General features: G+C 45.9%; 21 non-coding genes across 21 annotated transcripts; 7 read left to right on the forward strand and 14 right to left on the reverse strand.

The window, feature by feature from the left end:
* Nucleotides 1–1,134: 1,134 nt before the first annotated feature.
* Nucleotides 1,135–1,216, reverse strand: trnal-uag (transfer RNA leucine (anticodon UAG)). Its single transcript has one exon. It is a non-coding gene; the product is annotated as a tRNA-Leu (tRNA).
* Nucleotides 1,217–3,025: 1,809 nt separating this feature from the next.
* trnal-uag (transfer RNA leucine (anticodon UAG)) lies at nucleotides 3,026–3,107 on the reverse strand. Its single transcript has one exon. It is a non-coding gene; the product is annotated as a tRNA-Leu (tRNA).
* Nucleotides 3,108–4,916: 1,809 nt separating this feature from the next.
* On the reverse strand, nucleotides 4,917–4,998 carry trnal-uag (transfer RNA leucine (anticodon UAG)). Its single transcript has one exon. It is a non-coding gene; the product is annotated as a tRNA-Leu (tRNA).
* A 1,809-nt stretch (nucleotides 4,999–6,807) lies between these two features.
* Nucleotides 6,808–6,889, reverse strand: trnal-uag (transfer RNA leucine (anticodon UAG)). Its single transcript has one exon. It is a non-coding gene; the product is annotated as a tRNA-Leu (tRNA).
* A 1,809-nt stretch (nucleotides 6,890–8,698) lies between these two features.
* On the reverse strand, nucleotides 8,699–8,780 carry trnal-uag (transfer RNA leucine (anticodon UAG)). Its single transcript has one exon. It is a non-coding gene; the product is annotated as a tRNA-Leu (tRNA).
* An 866-nt stretch (nucleotides 8,781–9,646) lies between these two features.
* Nucleotides 9,647–9,728, reverse strand: trnal-uag (transfer RNA leucine (anticodon UAG)). Its single transcript has one exon. It is a non-coding gene; the product is annotated as a tRNA-Leu (tRNA).
* Nucleotides 9,729–9,956: 228 nt separating this feature from the next.
* trnam-cau (transfer RNA methionine (anticodon CAU)) lies at nucleotides 9,957–10,028 on the forward strand. Its single transcript has one exon. It is a non-coding gene; the product is annotated as a tRNA-Met (tRNA).
* Nucleotides 10,029–11,537: 1,509 nt separating this feature from the next.
* trnal-uag (transfer RNA leucine (anticodon UAG)) lies at nucleotides 11,538–11,619 on the reverse strand. Its single transcript has one exon. It is a non-coding gene; the product is annotated as a tRNA-Leu (tRNA).
* A 228-nt stretch (nucleotides 11,620–11,847) lies between these two features.
* Nucleotides 11,848–11,919, forward strand: trnam-cau (transfer RNA methionine (anticodon CAU)). Its single transcript has one exon. It is a non-coding gene; the product is annotated as a tRNA-Met (tRNA).
* A 566-nt stretch (nucleotides 11,920–12,485) lies between these two features.
* On the reverse strand, nucleotides 12,486–12,567 carry trnal-uag (transfer RNA leucine (anticodon UAG)). The gene has a single exon. It is a non-coding gene; the product is annotated as a tRNA-Leu (tRNA).
* A 228-nt stretch (nucleotides 12,568–12,795) lies between these two features.
* Nucleotides 12,796–12,867, forward strand: trnam-cau (transfer RNA methionine (anticodon CAU)). The gene has a single exon. It is a non-coding gene; the product is annotated as a tRNA-Met (tRNA).
* A 1,509-nt stretch (nucleotides 12,868–14,376) lies between these two features.
* On the reverse strand, nucleotides 14,377–14,458 carry trnal-uag (transfer RNA leucine (anticodon UAG)). The gene has a single exon. It is a non-coding gene; the product is annotated as a tRNA-Leu (tRNA).
* Nucleotides 14,459–14,686: 228 nt separating this feature from the next.
* trnam-cau (transfer RNA methionine (anticodon CAU)) lies at nucleotides 14,687–14,758 on the forward strand. Its single transcript has one exon. It is a non-coding gene; the product is annotated as a tRNA-Met (tRNA).
* Nucleotides 14,759–16,267: 1,509 nt separating this feature from the next.
* trnal-uag (transfer RNA leucine (anticodon UAG)) lies at nucleotides 16,268–16,349 on the reverse strand. Its single transcript has one exon. It is a non-coding gene; the product is annotated as a tRNA-Leu (tRNA).
* Nucleotides 16,350–16,577: 228 nt separating this feature from the next.
* On the forward strand, nucleotides 16,578–16,649 carry trnam-cau (transfer RNA methionine (anticodon CAU)). Its single transcript has one exon. It is a non-coding gene; the product is annotated as a tRNA-Met (tRNA).
* An 871-nt stretch (nucleotides 16,650–17,520) lies between these two features.
* Nucleotides 17,521–17,592, forward strand: trnam-cau (transfer RNA methionine (anticodon CAU)). Its single transcript has one exon. It is a non-coding gene; the product is annotated as a tRNA-Met (tRNA).
* A 566-nt stretch (nucleotides 17,593–18,158) lies between these two features.
* Nucleotides 18,159–18,240, reverse strand: trnal-uag (transfer RNA leucine (anticodon UAG)). Its single transcript has one exon. It is a non-coding gene; the product is annotated as a tRNA-Leu (tRNA).
* Nucleotides 18,241–18,468: 228 nt separating this feature from the next.
* Nucleotides 18,469–18,540, forward strand: trnam-cau (transfer RNA methionine (anticodon CAU)). Its single transcript has one exon. It is a non-coding gene; the product is annotated as a tRNA-Met (tRNA).
* Nucleotides 18,541–19,105: 565 nt separating this feature from the next.
* On the reverse strand, nucleotides 19,106–19,187 carry trnal-uag (transfer RNA leucine (anticodon UAG)). Its single transcript has one exon. It is a non-coding gene; the product is annotated as a tRNA-Leu (tRNA).
* A 509-nt stretch (nucleotides 19,188–19,696) lies between these two features.
* On the reverse strand, nucleotides 19,697–19,778 carry trnal-aag (transfer RNA leucine (anticodon AAG)). The gene has a single exon. It is a non-coding gene; the product is annotated as a tRNA-Leu (tRNA).
* Nucleotides 19,779–20,639: 861 nt separating this feature from the next.
* On the reverse strand, nucleotides 20,640–20,721 carry trnal-uaa (transfer RNA leucine (anticodon UAA)). Its single transcript has one exon. It is a non-coding gene; the product is annotated as a tRNA-Leu (tRNA).
* Nucleotides 20,722–22,299: the final 1,578 nt, after the last annotated feature.

Below are 22,299 nucleotides of genomic sequence, written 5' to 3' on the forward strand. Positions count from 1 at the left end.
AAGTGTCCAACCGAGCCTTGTGCAAAAGGTGATGAATCCCGCTCGGATCAGAGGTAAATTATCTTCAAGAGAACCAGAAATGTCCAGTGGTAATCTGGTTTGGACTAAATGCGTATTTGCCTCACTGACTGGAAATTATCTCATAAGTCATCCTCAGGTATTTTAGGACACTAACTCCATTGACAAGGAACTGGCAGTGGTGGGAATCGAACCCTCCTGAGAGACTGGAGCCTTAATCCAGCGCCTTTGACCGCTCGGCCACACTACCCTGTGAAGAAATATCAGGAAGGGACATTTGTTGGCAATTTAAGAAATGTTGCGGTTTGAGGTGCAGACTTGGCGGTCAAACAGTAGTCTTCCACACCAATTTCTAGGTTTGTGATGTCCTGCATCGCTTTGTGCACAACGTGATAAAGCCTGCTCGGATCCATGGTGTCACAGGCGACCTAGTTCTTCTTCAGCGACAAGAGTACAGGACAAATGCTTGTCCTCGAGCAGCAGAGTGGCGCAGCGGAAGCGTGCTGGGCCCATAACCCAGAGGTTGATGGATCGAAACCATCCTCTGCTATCTGCAACTGTTTGTATATTAGCAAAACCCTGAGTCTGGTATGTTGTTGAACTTATTCCAAGTGTTTCTTTTGAAGGTTAACCATGTGAAGTTCGGAGTTGGCTACTCATTGGCTGTGGCCAAGCCAAGTATTTTGATAAGTACGATGAATTTATGGTGGAAAGAAAATCAAAAACTTCCATTTTGTGAGAAACCCAAATCTAAATGTGAACTGGTGGGACGTGAACCCACGCCTCCTGAGAGACTGGAGTCTTAATCCAGCGCCTTTGACCGCTCGGCCACACTACCTGCTGACCGCTGTTTAGACGTATGAGTTTGTTGGCATATTTAAGTAGTTTTGTCAGGATATGTTCCCACAAAAAAATATCCAGTTGAGAAGTGTCCAACCGAGCCTTGTGCAAATGTGCTGAATCCCGCACGGATCAGAGGTAAATTATCTTCAAGAGAACCAGAAATGTCCAGTGGTAATCTGGTTTGGAGTAAATGCTTATTAGCCTCACTGACTGGAATTTATCTCATAAGTCATCCACGGGTATTTTAGGACACTAACTCCATTGACAAGGAACTGGCAGTGGTGGGATTCGAACCCACGCCTCCTGAGAGACTGGAGCCTAAATCCAGCGCCTTCGACCACTCGGCCACACTACCCTGTGAAGAAATGTCAGGAAGGGACATTTGTTGGCAATTTAAGAAATGTTGCGGTTTGAGGTGCAGACTTGGCGGTCAAACAGTAGTCTTCCACACCAATTTCTAGGTTTGTGATGTCCTGCATCGCTTTGTGCACAACGTGATAAAGCCTGCTCGGATCCATGGTGTCACAGGCGACCTAGTTCTTCTTCAGCGACAAGAGTACAGGACAAATGCTTGTCCTCGAGCAGCAGAGTGGCGCAGCGGAAGCGTGCTGGGCCCATAACCCAGAAGTCGATGGATCGAAACCATCCTCTGCTATCTACAACTCTTTGTATATTAGGAAAACCCCGAGTCTGGTATGTTGTTGAACTTCTTACAAGTGCTTCTTTTGAAGGTTAACCATGTGAAGTTCGGAGTTGGCTACTCATTGGCTGTGGCCAAGCCAAGTATTTTGATAAGTACGATGAATTTATGGTGGAAAGAAAATCAAAAACTTCCATTTTGTGAGAAACCCAAATCTAAATGTGAACTGGTGGGTTGTGAACCCATGCCTCCTGAGAGACTGGAGCCTTAATCCAGCGCCTTTGACCGCTCGGCCACACTACCTACTGACCGCTGTTTAGACGTATGAGTTTGTTGGCATATTTAAGTAGTTTTGTCAGGATATGTTCCCGCAAAAAATATCCAGTTGAGAAGTGTCCAACCGAGCCTTGTGCAAAAGGTGATGAATCCCGCTCGGATCAGAGGTAAATTATCTTCAAGAGAACCAGAAATGTCCAGTGGTAATCTGGTTTGGACTAAATGCGTATTTGCCTCACTGACTGGAAATTATCTCATAAGTCATCCTCAGGTATTTTAGGACACTAACTCCATTGACAAGGAACTGGCAGTGGTGGGAATCGAACCCTCCTGAGAGACTGGAGCCTTAATCCAGCGCCTTTGACCGCTCGGCCACACTACCCTGTGAAGAAATATCAGGAAGGGACATTTGTTGGCAATTTAAGAAATGTTGCGGTTTGAGGTGCAGACTTGGCGGTCAAACAGTAGTCTTCCACACCAATTTCTAGGTTTGTGATGTCCTGCATCGCTTTGTGCACAACGTGATAAAGCCTGCTCGGATCCATGGTGTCACAGGCGACCTAGTTCTTCTTCAGCGACAAGAGTACAGGACAAATGCTTGTCCTCGAGCAGCAGAGTGGCGCAGCGGAAGCGTGCTGGGCCCATAACCCAGAGGTTGATGGATCGAAACCATCCTCTGCTATCTGCAACTGTTTGTATATTAGCAAAACCCTGAGTCTGGTATGTTGTTGAACTTATTCCAAGTGTTTCTTTTGAAGGTTAACCATGTGAAGTTCGGAGTTGGCTACTCATTGGCTGTGGCCAAGCCAAGTATTTTGATAAGTACGATGAATTTATGGTGGAAAGAAAATCAAAAACTTCCATTTTGTGAGAAACCCAAATCTAAATGTGAACTGGTGGGACGTGAACCCACGCCTCCCTAGAGACTGGAGTCTTAATCCAGCGCCTTTGACCGCTCGGCCACACTACCTGCTGACCGCTGTTTAGACGTATGAGTTTGTTGGCATATTTAAGTAGTTTTGTCAGGATATGTTCCCACAAAAAAATATCCAGTTGAGAAGTGTCCAACCGAGCCTTGTGCAAATGTGCTGAATCCCGCACGGATCAGAGGTAAATTATCTTCAAGAGAACCAGAAATGTCCAGTGGTAATCTGGTTTGGACTAAATGCTTATTAGCCTCACTGACTGGAATTTATCTCATAAGTCATCCACGGGTATTTTAGGACACTAACTCCATTGACAAGGAACTGGCAGTGTTGGGATTCGAACCCACGCCTCCTGAGAGACTGGAGCCTAAATCCAGCGCCTTCGACCACTCGGCCACACTACCCTGTGAAGAAAAGTCAGGAAGGGACATTTGTTGGCAATTTAAGAAATGTTGCGGTTTGAGGTGCAGACTTGGCGGTCAAACAGTAGTCTTCCACACCAATTTCTAGGTTTGTGATGTCCTGCATCGCTTTGTGCACAACGTGATAAAGCCTGCTCGGATCCATGGTGTCACAGGCGACCTAGTTCTTCTTCAGCGACAAGAGTACAGGACAAATGCTTGTCCTCGAGCAGCAGAGTGGCGCAGCGGAAGCGTGCTGGGCCCATAACCCAGAGGTCGATGGATTGAAACCATCCTCTGCTATCTACAACTCTTTGTATATTAGGAAAACCCCGAGTCTGGTATGTTGTTGAACTTCTTACAAGTGCTTCTTTTGAAGGTTAACCATGTGAAGTTCGGAGTTGGCTACTCATTGGCTGTGGCCAAGCCAAGTATTTTGATAAGTACGATGAATTTATGGTGGAAAGAAAATCAAAAACTTCCATTTTGTGAGAAACCCAAATCTAAATGTGAACTGGTGGGTTGTGAACCCATGCCTCCTGAGAGACTGGAGCCTTAATCCAGCGCCTTTGACCGCTCGGCCACACTACCTACTGACCGCTGTTTAGACGTATGAGTTTGTTGGCATATTTAAGTAGTTTTGTCAGGATATGTTCCCGCAAAAAATATCCAGTTGAGAAGTGTCCAACCGAGCCTTGTGCAAAAGGTGATGAATCCCGCTCGGATCAGAGGTAAATTATCTTCAAGAGAACCAGAAATGTCCAGTGGTAATCTGGTTTGGACTAAATGCGTATTTGCCTCACTGACTGGAAATTATCTCATAAGTCATCCTCTGGTATTTTAGGACACTAACTCCATTGACAAGGAACTGGCAGTGGTGGGAATCGAACCCTCCTGAGAGACTGGAGCCTTAATCCAGCGCCTTTGACCGCTCGGCCACACTACCCTGTGAAGAAATATCAGGAAGGGACATTTGTTGGCAATTTAAGAAATGTTGCGGTTTGAGGTGCAGACTTGGCGGTCAAACAGTAGTCTTCCACACCAATTTCTAGGTTTGTGATGTCCTGCATCGCTTTGTGCACAACGTGATAAAGCCTGCTCGGATCCATGGTGTCACAGGCGACCTAGTTCTTCTTCAGCGACAAGAGTACAGGACAAATGCTGGTCCTCGAGCAGCAGAGTGGCGCAGCGGAAGCGTGCTGGGCCCATAACCCAGAGGTTGATGGATCGAAACCATCCTCTGCTATCTGCAACTGTTTGTATATTAGCAAAACCCTGAGTCTGGTATGTTGTTGAACTTATTCCAAGTGTTTCTTTTGAAGGTTAACCATGTGAAGTTCGGAGTTGGCTACTCATTGGCTGTGGCCAAGCCAAGTATTTTGATAAGTACGATGAATTTATGGTGGAAAGAAAATCAAAAACTTCCATTTTGTGAGAAACCCAAATCTAAATGTGAACTGGTGGGACGTGAACCCACGCCTCCTGAGAGACTGGAGTCTTAATCCAGCGCCTTTGACCGCTCGGCCACACTACCTGCTGACCGCTGTTTAGACGTATGAGTTTGTTGGCATATTTAAGTAGTTTTGTCAGGATATGTTCCCACAAAAAAATATCCAGTTGAGAAGTGTCCAACCGAGCCTTGTGCAAATGTGATGAATCCCGCACGGATCAGAGGTAAATTATCTTCAAGAGAACCAGAAATGTCCAGTGGTAATCTGGTTTGGACTAAATGCTTATTAGCCTCACTGACTGGAATTTATCTCATAAGTCATCCACGGGTATTTTAGGACACTAACTCCATTGACAAGGAACTGGCAGTGGTGGGATTCGAACCCACGCCTCCTGAGAGACTGGAGCCTAAATCCAGCGCCTTCGACCACTCGTCCACACTACCCTGTGAAGAAATGTCAGGAAGGGACATTTGTTGGCAATTTAAGAAATGTTGCGGTTTGAGGTGCAGACTTGGCGGTCAAACAGTAGTCTTCCACACCAATTTCTAGGTTTGTGATGTCCTGCATCGCTTTGTGCACAACGTGATAAAGCCTGCTCGGATCCATGGTGTCACAGGCGACCTAGTTCTTCTTCAGCGACAAGAGTACAGGACAAATGCTTGTCCTCGAGCAGCAGAGTGGCGCAGCGGAAGCGTGCTGGGCCCATAACCCAGAGGTCGATGGATCGAAACCATCCTCTGCTATCTATAACTCTTTGTATATTAGGAAAACCCCGAGTCTGGTATGTTGTTGAACTTCTTCCAAGTGCTTCTTTTGAAGGTTAACCATGTGAAGTTCGGAGTTGGCTACTCATTGGCTGTGGCCAAGCCAAGTATTTTGATAAGTACGATGAATTTATGGTGGAAAGAAAATCAAAAACTTCCATTTTGTGAGAAACCCAAATCTAAATGTGAACTGGTGGGTTGTGAACCCATGCCTCCTGAGAGACTGGAGCCTTAATCCAGCGCCTTTGACCGCTCGGCCACACGACCTACTGACCGCTGTTTAGACGTATGAGTTTGTTGGCATATTTAAGTAGTTTTGTCAGGATATGTTCCCACAAAAAATATCCAGTTGAGAAGTGTCCAACCGAGCCTTGTGCAAAAGGTGATGAATCCCGCTCGGATCAGAGGTAAATTATCTTTGGGAGGACCAGAAATGTCCAGTGGTAATCTGGTTTGGACTAAATGCGTATTTGCCTCACTGACTGGAAATTATCTCATAAGTCATCCTCTGGTATTTTAGGACACTAACTCCATTGACAAGGAACTGGCAGTGGTGGGAATCGAACCCTCCTGAGAGACTGGAGCCTTAATCCAGCGCCTTTGACCGCTCGGCCACACTACCCTGTGAAGAAATATCAGGAAGGGACATTTGTTGGCAATTTAAGAAATGTTGCGGTTTGAGGTGCAGACTTGGCGGTCAAACAGTAGTCTTCCACACCAATTTCTAGGTTTGTGATGTCCTGCATCGCTTTGTGCACAACGTGATAAAGCCTGCTCGGATCCATGGTGTCACAGGCGACCTAGTTCTTCTTCAGCGACAAGAGTACAGGACAAATGCTTGTCCTCGAGCAGCAGAGTGGCGCAGCGGAAGCGTGCTGGGCCCATAACCCAGAGGTTGATGGATCGAAACCATCCGCTGCTATCTGCAACTATTTGTATATTAGCAAAACCCTGAGTCTGTTATGTTGTTGAACTTATTCCAAGTGTTTCTTTTGAAGGTTAACCATGTGAAGTTCGGAGTTGGCTACTCATTGGCTGTGGCCAAGCCAAGTATTTTGATAAGTACGATGAATTTATGGTGGAAAGAAAATCAAAAACTTCCATTTTGTGAGAAACCCAAATCTAAATGTGCACTGGTGGGACGTGAACCCACGCCTCCTGAGAGACTGGAGTCTTAAACCAGCGCCTTTGACCGCTCGGCCACACTACCTGCTGACCGCTGTTTAGACGTATGAGTTTGTTGGCATATTTAAGTAGTTTTGTCAGGATATGTTCCCACAAAAAAATATCCAGTTGAGAAGTGTCCAACCGAGCCTTGTGCAAATGTGATGAATCCCGCACAGATCAGAGGTAAATTATCTTCAAGAGAACCAGAAATGTCCAGTGGTAATCTGGTTTGGACTAAATGCTTATTAGCCTCACTGACTGGAATTTATCTCATAAGTCATCCACGGGTATTTTAGGACACTAACTCCATTGACAAGGAACTGGCAGTGTTGGGATTCGAACCCACGCCTCCTGAGAGACTTGAGCCTAAATCCAGCGCCTTCGACCACTCGGCCACACTACCCTGTGACGAAATGTCAGGAAGGGACATTTGTTGGCAATTTAAGAAATGTTGCGGTTTGAGGTGCAGACTTGGCGGTCAAACAGTAGTCTTCCACACCAATTTCTAGGTTTGTGATGTCCTGCATCGCTTTGTGCACAACGTGATAAAGCCTGCTCGGATCCATGGTGTCACAGGCGACCTAGTTCTTCTTCAGCGACAAGAGTACAGGACAAATGCTTGTCCTCGAGCAGCAGAGTGGCGCAGCGGAAGCGTGCTGGGCCCATAACCCAGAGGTCGATGGATCGAAACCATCCTCTGCTATCTACAACTCTTTGTATATTAGGAAAACCCCGAGTCTGGTAAGTTGTTGAACTTCTTCCAAGTGCTTCTTTTGAAGGTTAACCATGTGAAGTTCGGAGTTGGCTACTCATTGGCTGTGGCCAAGCCAAGTATTTTGATAAGTACGATGAATTTATGGTGGAAAGAAAATCAAAAACTTCCATTTTGTGAGAAACCCAAATCTAAATGTGAACTGGTGGGTTGTGAACCCATGCCTCCTGAGAGACTGGAGCCTTAATCCAGCGCCTTTGACCGCTCGGCCACACTACCTACTGACCGCTGTTTAGACGTATGAGTTTGTTGGCATATTTAAGTAGTTTTGTCAGGATATGTTCCCACAAAAAATATCCAGTTGAGAAGTGTCCAACCGAGCCTTGTGCAAAAGGTGATGAATCCCGCTCGGATCAGAGGTAAATTATCTTCAAGAGAACCAGAAATGTCCAGTGGTAATCTGGTTTGGACTAAATGCGTATTTGCCTCACTGACTGGAAATTATCTCATAAGTCATCCTCTGGTATTTTAGGACACTAACTCCATTGACAAGGAACTGGCAGTGGTGGGAATCGAACCCTCCTGAGAGACTGGAGCCTTAATCCAGCGCCTTTGACCGCTCGGCCACACTACCCTGTGAAGAAATATCAGGAAGGGACATTTGTTGGCAATTTAAGAAATGTTGCGGTTTGAGGTGCAGACTTGGCGGTCAAACAGTAGTCTTCCACACCAATTTCTAGGTTTGTGATGTCCTGCATCGCTTTGTGCACAACGTGATAAAGCCTGCTCGGATCCATGGTGTCACAGGCGACCTAGTTCTTCTTCAGCGACAAGAGTACAGGACAAATGCTTGTCCTCGAGCAGCAGAGTGGCGCAGCGGAAGCGTGCTGGGCCCATAACCCAGAGGTTGATGGATCGAAACCATCCTCTGCTATCTGCAACTATTTGTATATTAGCAAAACCCTGAGTCTGGTATGTTGTTGAACTTATTCCAAGTGTTTCTTTTGAAGGTTAACCATGTGAAGTTCGGAGTTGGCTACTCATTGGCTGTGGCCAAGCCAAGTATTTTGATAAGTACGATGAATTTATGGTGGAAAGAAAATCAAAAACTTCCATTTTGTGAGAAACCCAAATCTAAATGTGCACTGGTGGGACGTGAACCCACGCCTCCTGAGAGACTGGAGTCTTAAACCAGCGCCTTTGACCGCTCGGCCACACTACCTGCTGACCGCTGTTTAGACGTATGAGTTTGTTGGCATATTTAAGTAGTTTTGTCAGGATATGTTCCCACAAAAAAATATCCAGTTGAGAAGTGTCCAACCGAGCCTTGTGCAAATGTGATGAATCCCGCACAGATCAGAGGTAAATTATCTTCAAGAGAACCAGAAATGTCCAGTGGTAATCTGGTTTGGACTAAATGCTTATTAGCCTCACTGACTGGAATTTATCTCATAAGTCATCCACGGGTATTTTAGGACACTAACTCCATTGACAAGGAACTGGCAGTGGTGGGATTCGAACCCACGCCTCCTGAGAGACTTGAGCCTAAATCCAGCGCCTTCGACCACTCGGCCACACTACCCTGTGAAGAAATGTCAGGAAGGGACATTTGTTGGCAATTTAAGAAATATTGCGGTTTGAGGTGCAGACTTGGCGGTCAAACAGTAGTCTTCCACACCAATTTCTAGGTTTGTGATGTCCTGCATCGCTTTGTGCACAACGTGATAAAGCCTGCTCGGATCCATGGTGTCACAGGCGACCTAGTTCTTCTTCAGCGACAAGAGTACAGGACAAATGCTTGTCCTCGAGCAGCAGAGTGGCGCAGCGGAAGCGTGCTGGGCCCATAACCCAGAGGTCGATGGATCGAAACCATCCTCTGCTATCTACAACTCTTTGTATATTAGGAAAACCCCGAGTCTGGTATGTTGTTGAACTTCTTCCAAGTGCTTCTTTTGAAGGTTAACCATGTGAAGTTCGGAGTTGGCTACTCATTGGCTGTGGCCAAGCCAAGTATTTTGATAAGTACGATGAATTTATGGTGGAAAGAAAATCAAAAACTTCCACTTTGTGAGAAACCCAAATCTAAATGTGAACTGGTGGGACGTGAACCCACGCCTCCTGAGAGACTGGAGTCTTAATCCAGCGCCTTTGACCGCTCGGCCACACTACCTGCTGACCGCTGTTTAGACGTATGAGTTTGTTGGCATATTTAAGTAGTTTTGTCAGGATATGTTCCCACAAAAAAATATCCAGTTGAGAAGTGTCCAACCGAGCCTTGTGCAAATGTGATGAATCCCGCACAGATCAGAGGTAAATTATCTTCAAGAGAACCAGAAATGTCCAGTGGTAATCTGGTTTGGACTAAATGCTTATTAGCCTCACTGACTGGAATTTATCTCATAAGTCATCCACGGGTATTTTAGGACACTAACTCCATTGACAAGGAACTGGCAGTGTTGGGATTCGAACCCACGCCTCCTGAGAGACTTGAGCCTAAATCCAGCGCCTTCGACCACTCGGCCACACTACCCTGTGACGAAATGTCAGGAAGGGACATTTGTTGGCAATTTAAGAAATGTTGCGGTTTGAGGTGCAGACTTGGCGGTCAAACAGTAGTCTTCCACACCAATTTCTAGGTTTGTGATGTCCTGCATCGCTTTGTGCACAACGTGATAAAGCCTGCTCGGATCCATGGTGTCACAGGCGACCTAGTTCTTCTTCAGCGACAAGAGTACAGGACAAATGCTTGTCCTCGAGCAGCAGAGTGGCGCAGCGGAAGCGTGCTGGGCCCATAACCCAGAGGTCGATGGATCGAAACCATCCTCTGCTATCTACAACTCTTTGTATATTAGGAAAACCCCGAGTCTGGTAAGTTGTTGAACTTCTTCCAAGTGCTTCTTTTGAAGGTTAACCATGTGAAGTTCGGAGTTGGCTACTCATTGGCTGTGGCCAAGCCAAGTATTTTGATAAGTACGATGAATTTATGGTGGAAAGAAAATCAAAAACTTCCATTTTGTGAGAAACCCAAATCTAAATGTGAACTGGTGGGTTGTGAACCCATGCCTCCTGAGAGACTGGAGCCTTAATCCAGCGCCTTTGACCGCTCGGCCACACTACCTACTGACCGCTGTTTAGACGTATGAGTTTGTTGGCATATTTAAGTAGTTTTGTCAGGATATGTTCCCACAAAAAATATCCAGTTGAGAAGTGTCCAACCGAGCCTTGTGCAAAAGGTGATGAATCCCGCTCGGATCAGAGGTAAATTATCTTCAAGAGAACCAGAAATGTCCAGTGGTAATCTGGTTTGGACTAAATGCGTATTTGCCTCACTGACTGGAAATTATCTCATAAGTCATCCTCTGGTATTTTAGGACACTAACTCCATTGACAAGGAACTGGCAGTGGTGGGAATCGAACCCTCCTGAGAGACTGGAGCCTTAATCCAGCGCCTTTGACCGCTCGGCCACACTACCCTGTGAAGAAATATCAGGAAGGGACATTTGTTGGCAATTTAAGAAATGTTGCGGTTTGAGGTGCAGACTTGGCGGTCAAACAGTAGTCTTCCACACCAATTTCTAGGTTTGTGATGTCCTGCATCGCTTTGTGCACAACGTGATAAAGCCTGCTCGGATCCATGGTGTCACAGGCGACCTAGTTCTTCTTCAGCGACAAGAGTACAGGACAAATGCTTGTCCTCGAGCAGCAGAGTGGCGCAGCGGAAGCGTGCTGGGCCCATAACCCAGAGGTTGATGGATCGAAACCATCCTCTGCTATCTGCAACTATTTGTATATTAGCAAAACCCTGAGTCTGGTATGTTGTTGAACTTATTCCAAGTGTTTCTTTTGAAGGTTAACCATGTGAAGTTCGGAGTTGGCTACTCATTGGCTGTGGCCAAGCCAAGTATTTTGATAAGTACGATGAATTTATGGTGGAAAGAAAATCAAAAACTTCCATTTTGTGAGAAACCCAAATCTAAATGTGCACTGGTGGGACGTGAACCCACGCCTCCTGAGAGACTGGAGTCTTAAACCAGCGCCTTTGACCGCTCGGCCACACTACCTGCTGACCGCTGTTTAGACGTATGAGTTTGTTGGCATATTTAAGTAGTTTTGTCAGGATATGTTCCCACAAAAAAATATCCAGTTGAGAAGTGTCCAACCGAGCCTTGTGCAAATGTGATGAATCCCGCACAGATCAGAGGTAAATTATCTTCAAGAGAACCAGAAATGTCCAGTGGTAATCTGGTTTGGACTAAATGCTTATTAGCCTCACTGACTGGAATTTATCTCATAAGTCATCCACGGGTATTTTAGGACACTAACTCCATTGACAAGGAACTGGCAGTGGTGGGATTCGAACCCACGCCTCCTGAGAGACTTGAGCCTAAATCCAGCGCCTTCGACCACTCGGCCACACTACCCTGTGAAGAAATGTCAGGAAGGGACATTTGTTGGCAATTTAAGAAATATTGCGGTTTGAGGTGCAGACTTGGCGGTCAAACAGTAGTCTTCCACACCAATTTCTAGGTTTGTGATGTCCTGCATCGCTTTGTGCACAACGTGATAAAGCCTGCTCGGATCCATGGTGTCACAGGCGACCTAGTTCTTCTTCAGCGACAAGAGTACAGGACAAATGCTTGTCCTCGAGCAGCAGAGTGGCGCAGCGGAAGCGTGCTGGGCCCATAACCCAGAGGTCGATGGATCGAAACCATCCTCTGCTATCTACAACTCTTTGTATATTAGGAAAACCCCGAGTCTGGTATGTTGTTGAACTTCTTCCAAGTGCTTCTTTTGAAGGTTAACCATGTGAAGTTCGGAGTTGGCTACTCATTGGCTGTGGCCAAGCCAAGTATTTTGATAAGTACGATGAATTTATGGTGGAAAGAAAATCAAAAACTTCCACTTTGTGAGAAACCCAAATCTAAATGTGAACTGGTGGGACGTGAACCCACGCCTCCTGAGAGACTGGAGTCTTAATCCAGCGCCTTTGACCGCTCGGCCACACTACCTGCTGACCGCTGTTTAGACGTATGAGTTTGTTGGCATATTTAAGTAGTTTTGTCAGGATATGTTCCCACAAAAAAATATCCAGTTGAGAAGTGTCCAACCGAGCCTTGTGCAAATGTGATGAATCCCGCACAGATCAGAGGTAAATTATCTTCAAGAGAACCAGAAATGTCCAGTGGTAATCTGGTTTGGACTAAATGCTTATTAGCCTCACTGACTGGAATTTATCTCATAAGTCATCCACGGGTATTTTAGGACACTAACTCCATTGACAAGGAACTGTCAGTGGTGGGATTCGAACCCACGCCTCCTGAGAGACTGGAGCCTAAATCCAGCGCCTTCGACCACTCGGCCACACTACCCTGTGAAGAAATGTCAGGAAGGGACATTTGTTGGCAATTTAAGAAATGTTGCGGTTTGAGGTGCAGACTTGGCGGTCAAACAGTAGTCTTCCACACCAATTTCTAGGTTTGTGATGTCCTGCATCGCTTTGTGCACAACGTGATAAAGCCTGCTCGGATCCATGGTGTCACAGGCGACCTAGTTCTTCTTCAGCGACAAGAGTACAGGACAAATGCTTGTGCTCGAGCAGCAGAGTGGCGCAGCGGAAGCGTGCTGGGCCCATAACCCAGAGGTCGATGGATCGAAACCATCCTCTGCTATCTAAAACTCTTTGTATATTAGGAAAACCCCGAGTCTGGTATGTTGTTGAACTTCTTCCAAGTGCTTCTTTTGAAGGTTAACCATGTGAAGTTCGGAGTTGGCTACTCATTGGCTGTGGCCAAGCCAAGTATTTTGATAAGTACGATGAATTTATGGTGGAAAGAAAATCAAAAACTTCCATTTTGTGAGAAACCCAAATCTAAATGTGAACTGGTGGGTTGTGAACCCATGCCTCCTGAGAGACTGGAGCCTTAATCCAGCGCCTTTGACCGCTCGGCCACACTACCTACTGACCGCTGTTTAGACGTATGAGTTTGTTGGCATATTTAAGTAGTTTTGTCAGGATATGTTCCCACAAAAAATATCCAGTTGAGAAGTGTCCAACCGAGCCTTGTGCAAAAGGTGATGAATCCCGCTCGGATCAGAGGTAAATTATCTTCAAGAGAACCAGAAATGTCCAGTGGTAATCTGGTTTGGACTAAATGCGTATTTGCCTCACTGACTGGAAATTATCTCATAAGTCATCCTCGGGTATTTTAGGACACTAACTCCATTGACAAGGAACTGGCAGTGGTGGGAATCGAACCCTCCTGAGAGACTGGAGCCTTAATCCAGCGCCTTTGACCGCTCGGCCACACTAGCCTGTGAAGAAATATCAGGAAGGGACATTTGTTGGCAATTTAAGAAATGTTGCGGTTTGAGGTGCAGACTTGGCGGTCAAACAGTAGTCTTCCACACCAATTTCTAGGTTTGTGATGTCCTGCATCGCTTTGTGCACAACGTGATAAAGCCTGCTCGGATCCATGGTGTCACAGGCGACCTAGTTCTTCTTCAGCGACAAGAGTACAGGACAAATGCTTGTCCTCGAGCAGCAGAGTGGCGCAGCGGAAGCGTGCTGGGCCCATAACCCAGAGGTCGATGGATCGAAACCAGCCTCTGCTATCTGCAACTGTTTGTATATTAGCAAAACCCTGAGTCTGGTATGTTGTTGAACTTATTCCAAGTGTTTCTTTTGAAGGTTAACCATGTGAAGTTCGGAGTTGGCTACTCATTGGCTGTGGCCAAGCCAAGTATTTTGATAAGTACGATGAATTTATGGTGGAAAGAAAATCAAAAACTTCCATTTTGTGTGCAACCCAAATCTAAATGTGAACTGGTGGGACGTGAACCCACGCCTCCTGAGAGACTGGAGTCTTAATCCAGCGCCTTTGACCGCTCGGCCACACTACCTGCTGACCGCTGTTTAGACGTATGAGTTTGTTGGCATATTTGAGTAGTTTTGTCAGGATATGTTCCCACAAAAAAATATCCAGTTGAGAAGTGTCCAACCGAGCCTTGTGCAAATGTGATGAATCCCGCACGGATCAGAGGTAAATTATCTTCAAGAGAACCAGAAATGTCCAGTGGTAATCTGGTTTGGACTAAATGCTTATTAGCCTCACTGACTGGAATTTATCTCATAAGTCATCCACGGGTATTTTAGGACACTAACTCCATTGACAAGGAACTGGCAGTGGTGGGATTCGAACCCACGCCTCCTGAGAGACTGGAGCCTAAATCCAGTGCCTTCGACCACTCGGCCACACTACCCTGTGAAGAAATGTCAGGAAGGGACATTTGTTGGCAATTTAAGAAATGTTGCGGTTTGAGGTGCAGACTTGGCGGTCAAACAGTAGTCTTCCACACCAATTTCTAGGTTTGTGATGTCCTGCATCGCTTTGTGCACAACGTGATAAAGCCTGCTCGGATCCATGGTGTCACAGGCGACCTAGTTCTTCTTCAGCGACAAGAGTACAGGACAAATGCTTGTCCTCGAGCAGCAGAGTGGCGCAGCGGAAGCGTGCTGGGCCCATAACCCAGAGGTCGATGGATCGAAACCATCCTCTGCTATCTACAACTCTTTGTATATTAGGAAAACCCCGAGTCTGGTATGTTGTTGAACTTCTTCCAAGTGCTTCTTTTGAAGGTTAACCATGTGAAGTTCGGAGTTGGCTACTCATTGGCTGTGGCCAAGCCAAGTATTTTGATAAGTACGATGAATTTATGGTGGAAAGAAAATCAAAAACTTCCATTTTGTGAGAAACCCAAATCTAAATGTGAACTGGTGGGTTGTGAACCCATGCCTCCTGAGAGACTGGAGCCTTAATCCAGCGCCTTTGACCGCTCGGCCACACTACCTACTGACCGCTGTTTAGACGTATGAGTTTGTTGGCATATTTAAGTAGTTTTGTCAGGATATGTTCCCGCAAAAAATATCCAGTTGAGAAGTGTCCAACCGAGCCTTGTGCAAAAGGTGATGAATCCCGCTCGGATCAGAGGTAAATTATCTTCAAGAGAACCAGAAATGTCCAGTGGTAATCTGGTTTGGACTAAATGCGTATTTGCCTCACTGACTGGAAATTATCTCATAAGTCATCCTCAGGTATTTTAGGACACTAACTCCATTGACAAGGAACTGGCAGTGGTGGGAATCGAACCCTCCTGAGAGACTGGAGCCTTAATCCAGCGCCTTTGACCGCTCGGCCACACTACCCTGTGAAGAAATATCAGGAAGGGACATTTGTTGGCAATTTAAGAAATGTTGCGGTTTGAGGTGCAGACTTGGCGGTCAAACAGTAGTCTTCCACACCAATTTCTAGGTTTGTGATGTCCTGCATCGCTTTGTGCACAACGTGATAAAGCCTGCTCGGATCCATGGTGTCACAGGCGACCTAGTTCTTCTTCAGCGACAAGAGTAGAGGACAAATGCTTGTCCTCGAGCAGCAGAGTGGCGCAGCGGAAGCGTGCTGGGCCCATAACCCAGAGGTTGATGGATCGAAACCATCCTCTGCTATCTGCAACTGTTTGTATATTAGCAAAACCCTGAGTCAGGTATGTTGTTGAACTTATTCCAAGTGTTTCTTTTGAAGGTTAACCATGTGAAGTTCGGAGTTGGCTACTCATTGGCTGTGGCCAAGCCAAGTATTTTGATAAGTACGATGAATTTATGGTGGAAAGAAAATCAAAAACTTCCATTTTGTGAGAAACCCAAATCTAAATGTGAACTGGTGGGACGTGAACCCACGCCTCCTGAGAGACTGGAGTCTTAATCCAGCGCCTTTGACCGCTCGGCCACACTACCTGCTGACCGCTGTTTAGACGTATGAGTTTGTTGGCATATTTAAGTAGTTTTGTCAGGATATGTTCCCACAAAAAAATATCCAGTTGAGAAGTGTCCAACCGAGCCTTGTGCAAATGTGATGAATCCCGCACGGATCAGAGGTAAATTATCTTCAAGAGAACCAGAAATGTCCAGTGGTAATCTGGTTTGGACTAAATGCTTATTAGCCTCACTGACTGGAATTTATCTCTTAAGTCATCCACGGGTATTTTAGGACACTAACTCCATTGACAAGGAACTGGCAGTGGTGGGATTCGAACCCACGCCTCCTGAGAGACTGGAGCCTAAATCCAGCGCCTTCGACCACTCGGCCACACTACCCTGTGAAGAAATGTCAGGAAGGGACATTTGTTGGCAATTTAAGAAATGTTGCGGTTTGAGGTGCAGACTTGGCGGTCAAACAGTAGTCTTCCACACCAATTTCTAGGTTTGTGATGTCCTGCATCGCTTTGTGCACAACGTGATAAAGCCTGCTCGGATCCATGGTGTCACAGGCGACCTAGTTCTTCTTCAGCGACAAGAGTACAGGACAAATGCTTGTCCTCGAGCAGCAGAGTGGCGCAGCGGAAGCGTGCTGGGCCCATAACCCAGAGGTCGATGGATCGAAACCATCCTCTGCTATCTACAACTCTTTGTATATTAGGAAAACCCCGAGTCTGGTATGTTGTTGAACTTCTTCCAAGTGCTTCTTTTGAAGGTTAACCATGTGAAGTTCGGAGTTGGCTACTCATTGGCTGTGGCCAAGCCAAGTATTTTGATAAGTACGATGAATTTATGGTGGAAAGAAAATCAAAAACTTCCATTTTGTGAGAAACCCAAATCTAAATGTGAACTGGTGGGTTGTGAACCCATGCCTCCTGAGAGACTGGAGCCTTAATCCAGCGCCTTTGACCGCTCGGCCACACTACCTACTGACCGCTGTTTAGACGTATGAGTTTGTTGGCATATTTAAGTAGTTTTGTCAGGATATGTTCCCACAAAAAATATCCAGTTGAGAAGTGTCCAACCGAGCCTTGTGCAAAAGGTGATGAATCCCGCTCGGATCAGAGGTAAATTATCTTCAAGAGAACCAGAAATGTCCAGTGGTAATCTGGTTTGGACTAAATGCGTATTTGCCTCACTGACTGGAAATTATCTCATAAGTCATCCTCTGGTATTTTAGGACACTAACTCCATTGACAAGGAACTGGCAGTGGTGGGAATCGAACCCTCCTGAGAGACTGGAGCCTTAATCCAGCGCCTTTGACCGCTCGGCCACACTACCCTGTGAAGAAACATCAGGAAGGGACATTTGTTGGCAATTTAAGAAATGTTGAGGTTTGAGGTGCAGACTTGGCGGTCAAACAGTAGTCTTCCACACCAATTTCTAGGTTTGTGATGTCCTGCATCGCTTTGTGCACAACGTGATAAAGCCTGCTCGGATCCATGGTGTCACAGGCGACCTAGTTCTTCTTCAGCGACAAGAGTACAGGACAAATGCTTGTCCTCGAGCAGCAGAGTGGCGCAGCGGAAGCGTGCTGGGCCCATAACCCAGAGGTCGATGGATCGAAACCATCCTCTGCTATCTGCAACTGTTTGTATATTAGCAAAACCCTGAGTCTGGTATGTTGTTGAACTTATTCCAAGTGTTTCTTTTGAAGGTTAACCATGTGAAGTTCGGAGTTGGCTACTCATTGGCTGTGGCCAAGCCAAGTATTTTGATAAGTACGATGAATTTATGGTGGAAAGAAAATCAAAAACTTCCATTTTGTGAGAAACCCAAATCTAAATGTGCACTGGTGGGACGTGAACCCACACCTCCTGAGAGACTGGAGTCTTAAACCAGCGCCTTTGACCGCTCGGCCACACTACCTGCTGACCGCTGTTTAGACGTATGAGTTTGTTGGCATATTTAAGTAGTTTTGTCAGGATATGTTCCCACAAAAAAATATCCAGTTGAGAAGTGTCCAACCGAGCCTTGTGCAAATGTGATGAATCCCGCGCAGATCAGAGGTAAATTATCTTCAAGAGAACCAGAAATGTCCAGTGGTAATCTGGTTTGGACTAAATGCTTATTAGCCTCACTGACTGGAATTTATCTCATAAGTCATCCACGGGTATTTTAGGACACTAACTCCATTGACAAGGAACTGGCAGTGGTGGGATTCGAACCCACGCCTCCTGAGAGACTTGAGCCTAAATCCAGCGCCTTCGACCACTCGGCCACACTACCCTGTGAAGAAATGTCAGGAAGGGACATTTGTTGGCAATTTAAGAAATGTTGCGGTTTGAGGTGCAGACTTGGCGGTCAAACAGTAGTCTTCCACACCAATTTCTAGGTTTGTGATGTCCTGCATCGCTTTGTGCACAACGTGATAAAGCCTGCTCGGATCCATGGTGTCACAGGCGACCTAGTTCTTCTTCAGCGACAAGAGTACAGGACAAATGCTTGTCCTCGAGCAGCAGAGTGGCGCAGCGGAAGCGTGCTGGGCCCATAACCCAGAGGTCGATGGATCGAAACCATCCTCTGCTATCTACAACTCTTTGTATATTAGGAAAACCCCGAGTCTGGTATGTTGTTGAACTTCTTCCAAGTGCTTCTTTTGAAGGTTAACCATGTGAAGTTCGGAGTTGGCTACTCATTGGCTGTGGCCAAGCCAAGTATTTTGATAAGTACGATGAATTTATGGTGGAAAGAAAATCAAAAACTTCCATTTTGTGAGAAACCCAAATCTAAATGTGAACTGGTGGGTTGTGAACCCATGCCTCCTGAGAGACTGGAGCCTTAATCCAGCGCCTTTGACCGCTCGGCCACACTACCTACTGACCGCTGTTTAGACGTATGAGTTTGTTGGCATATTTAAGTAGTTTTGTCAGGATATGTTCCCACAAAAAATATCCAGTTGAGAAGTGTCCAACCGAGCCTTGTGCAAAAGGTGATGAATCCCGCTCGGATCAGAGGTAAATTATCTTCAGAGAACCAGAAATGTCCAGTGGTAATCTGGTTTGGACTAAATGCTTATTAGCCTCACTGACTGGAATTTATCTCATAAGTCATCCACGGGTATTTTAGGACACTAACTCCATTGACAAGGACCTGGCAGTGGTGGGATTCGAACCCACGCCTCCTGAGAGACTGGAGCCTAAATCCAGCGCCTTCGACCACCCAGCCACACTACCCTGTGAAGAAATGTCAGGAAGGGACAGTTGTTGGCAATTTAAGAAATGTTGCGGTTTGAGGTGCAGACTTGGCGGTCAAACAGTAGCCTTCCACACCAATTTCTAGGTTTGTGATGTCCTGCATCGCTTTGTGCACGTGATACAGCCTGCTCGGATCCATGGTGTCACAGGCGACCTAGTTCTTCTTCAGCGACAAGAGTACAGGACAAATACTTATCCTCGAGCAGCAGAGTGGCGCAGCGGAAGCGTGCTGGGCCCATAACCCAGAGGTTGATGGATCGAAACCATCCTCTGCTATCTGCAACTGTTTGCATATTAGCACAACCCCGTGTGTGGTATGTTGTTTAACTTATTCCTAGTGTTTCTTTTGAAGGTTAACCATGTGAAGTTTGGAGTTGGCTACTCATTGGCTGTGGCCAAGCAAAGTATTTTGATAAGTACGATGAATTTATGGTGGAAAGAAAATCAAAAATCTCCACTTTGTGAGAAACACAAATCTAAGTCTAAACTGGCAGTGGTGGGATTTGAACCCACGCCTCCTGAGAGCCTGGAGCCTTAATCCAGCGCCTTTGACCGCTCGGCCACACGACCCTATGAAGAAATATCAGGAAGGGACATTTGTTGGCAATTTAAGAAATGTTGCGGTCAGGTGCAGACTTGGCGGTCAAACAGGAATCTTCCACACCAATTTCTAGGTTTGTGATGTCATGCATCGCTTTGTGCACAACGTGATACAGCCTGCTCGGATCCATGGTGTCAGGCGACCTAGTTCTTCTTCAGCGACAAGAGTACAGGACAAATGCTTGTCCTCGAGCAGCAGAGTGGCGCAGCGGAAGCGTGCTGGGCCCATAACCCAGAGGTTGATGGATCGAAACCATCCTCTGCTATCTACAACTCTTTGTATATTAGGAAAACCCCGAGTCTGGTATGTTGTTGAACTTCTTCCAAGTGTTTCTTTTGAAGGTTAACCATGTGAAGTTCGGAGTTGGCTACTCATTGGCTGTGGCCAAGCCAAGTATTTTGATAAGTACGATGAATTTATGGTGGAAAGAAAATCAAAAACTTCCATTTTGTGAGAAACTCAAATCTAAATTTGAACTGGTGGGATTTGAACCCACGCCTCCTGAGAGACTGGAGCCTTAATCCAGCGCGTTTGACCGCTCGGTCACACTACCTGCTGACAGCTGTTTAGACGTATGGGTTTGTTGGCATATTTAAGTAGTTTTGTCAGGATATGTTTCCACAAAAATATCCAGTTGAGAAGTGTCCAACCGAGCCTTGTGCAAAAGGTGATGAATCCCACTCGGATCAGAAGTAAATCATCTTCAAGAGAACCAGAAATGTACAGTGGTAATCTGGTTTGGACTAAATGCTTATTTACCTCACTGACTGGAAATTATCTCATAAATCATCCACGGGTATTTTCGGACAGTAACTCCATTGACAAGGAACTGGCAGTGGTGGGATTCGAACCTACGCCTCCTGAGAGACTGGAGCTTAAATCCAGCGCCTTCGACCACTCTGCCACACTACCCAGTGAAGAAATGTCAGGAAGGGACAGTTGTTGGCAATTTAAGAAATGTTGCGGTTTGAGGTGCAGACTTGGCGGTCAAACAGGAGTCTTCCACACCAATTTCTAGGTTTGTGATGTCATGCATCGCTTTGCGCACAACGTGATACAGCCTGCTCGGATCCATGGTGTCACAGGCGACCTAGTTCTTCTTCAGCGACAAGAGTACAGGACAAATACTTGCCCTCGAGCAGCAGAGTGGCTTAGCGGAAGCGTGCTGGACCCATATCCCAGAGGTCGATGGATCGAAACCATCCTCTGCTATCTGCAACTGTTTGTACATTAGCACAACCCTGAGTCTGGTCTGTTGTTGAACTTGTTCCAAGTGTTTCTTTTGAAGGTTAACCATGTGAAGTTCGGAGTTGGCTCCTCATTGGCTGTGGCCATGCCAAGTATTTTGATAAGCACGATGAATTTATGGTGCAAAGAAAATCAAAAACCTCCACTTTGTGAGAAACAGATCTAAATTTGAACTGGCAGTGGTGAGATTTGAACCCACTCCTCCTGAGAAATTGGAGCCTTAATCCAGCGCCTTTGACCGCTCGGCCACACTACGCTGTGAAGAAGTATCAGGAAGGGACATTTGTTGGCAATTTAAGAAATGGTGCGGTTTGAGGTGCAGACTTGGCGGTCAAACAGTAGTCTTCCACACCAATTTCCAGGTTTGTGATTTCATGCATCGCTTTGTGCACAACGTGATACAGCCTGCTCGGATCCATGGTGTCACAGGCGACCTAGTTCTTCTTCAGCGACAAGAGTACAGGACAAATGCTTGTCCTCGAGCAGCAGAGTGGTGCAGCGGAAGCGTGCTGGGCCCATAACCCAGAGGTCAATGGATCGAAACCATCCTCTGCTATCTGCAACTGTTTGCATATTAGCACAACCCGAAGTCTGGGATGTTGTTGAACTACTTCCAAGTGTTTCTTTTGAAGGTTAACCATGTGAAGTTTGGAGTTGGCTACTCATTGGCTGTGGCCAAGCCAAGTATTTTGATAAGTACGATGAATTTATGGTGGAAAGAAAATCAAAAACCTCCACTTTGTGAGAAACACAAATCTAAATCAGAACTGGCAGGATTTAATCCAGCGCCTTTGATCAGAACATATTACTCCAGTAATTCGGGATTTACACTGGCTCCCAGTCAGTTGTAGAATCGATTTTAAAGTTCTGCTACTCGTCTATAAATCAGCTAACACGACACGTGATGAATTCCATGCTTTGCTTTCTAATAAGCTACTGTGGTATTCAACAGCATTTAATAAGCTGCCTGATATAGTGGGTACAACAATGATGTTGACCATCAGAGCTGTTTTAATTCTTCACAAATTTTCCATCAGGTTTTACCCATGAGTCAGCTCTTCCAGGCAGACTGGTGTACAGTAGAACCTTGTTCATATTTCTTCAGAAACAAAGTATTTTAATGCACCTGTAAAAGTTTGGTTATCATTTTCGATTTAAAAACATTACTTATATTACAATTTTCTATCTATCTATCTATCTATCTATCTATCTATCTATCTATCTATCTATCTATCTATCTAT

The sequence above is a fragment of the Festucalex cinctus genome, chromosome 2 (assembly GCF_051991245.1).
Source record: "Festucalex cinctus isolate MCC-2025b chromosome 2, RoL_Fcin_1.0, whole genome shotgun sequence".
NCBI classification, from domain to species: Eukaryota; Metazoa; Chordata; class Actinopteri; order Syngnathiformes; family Syngnathidae; genus Festucalex; species Festucalex cinctus.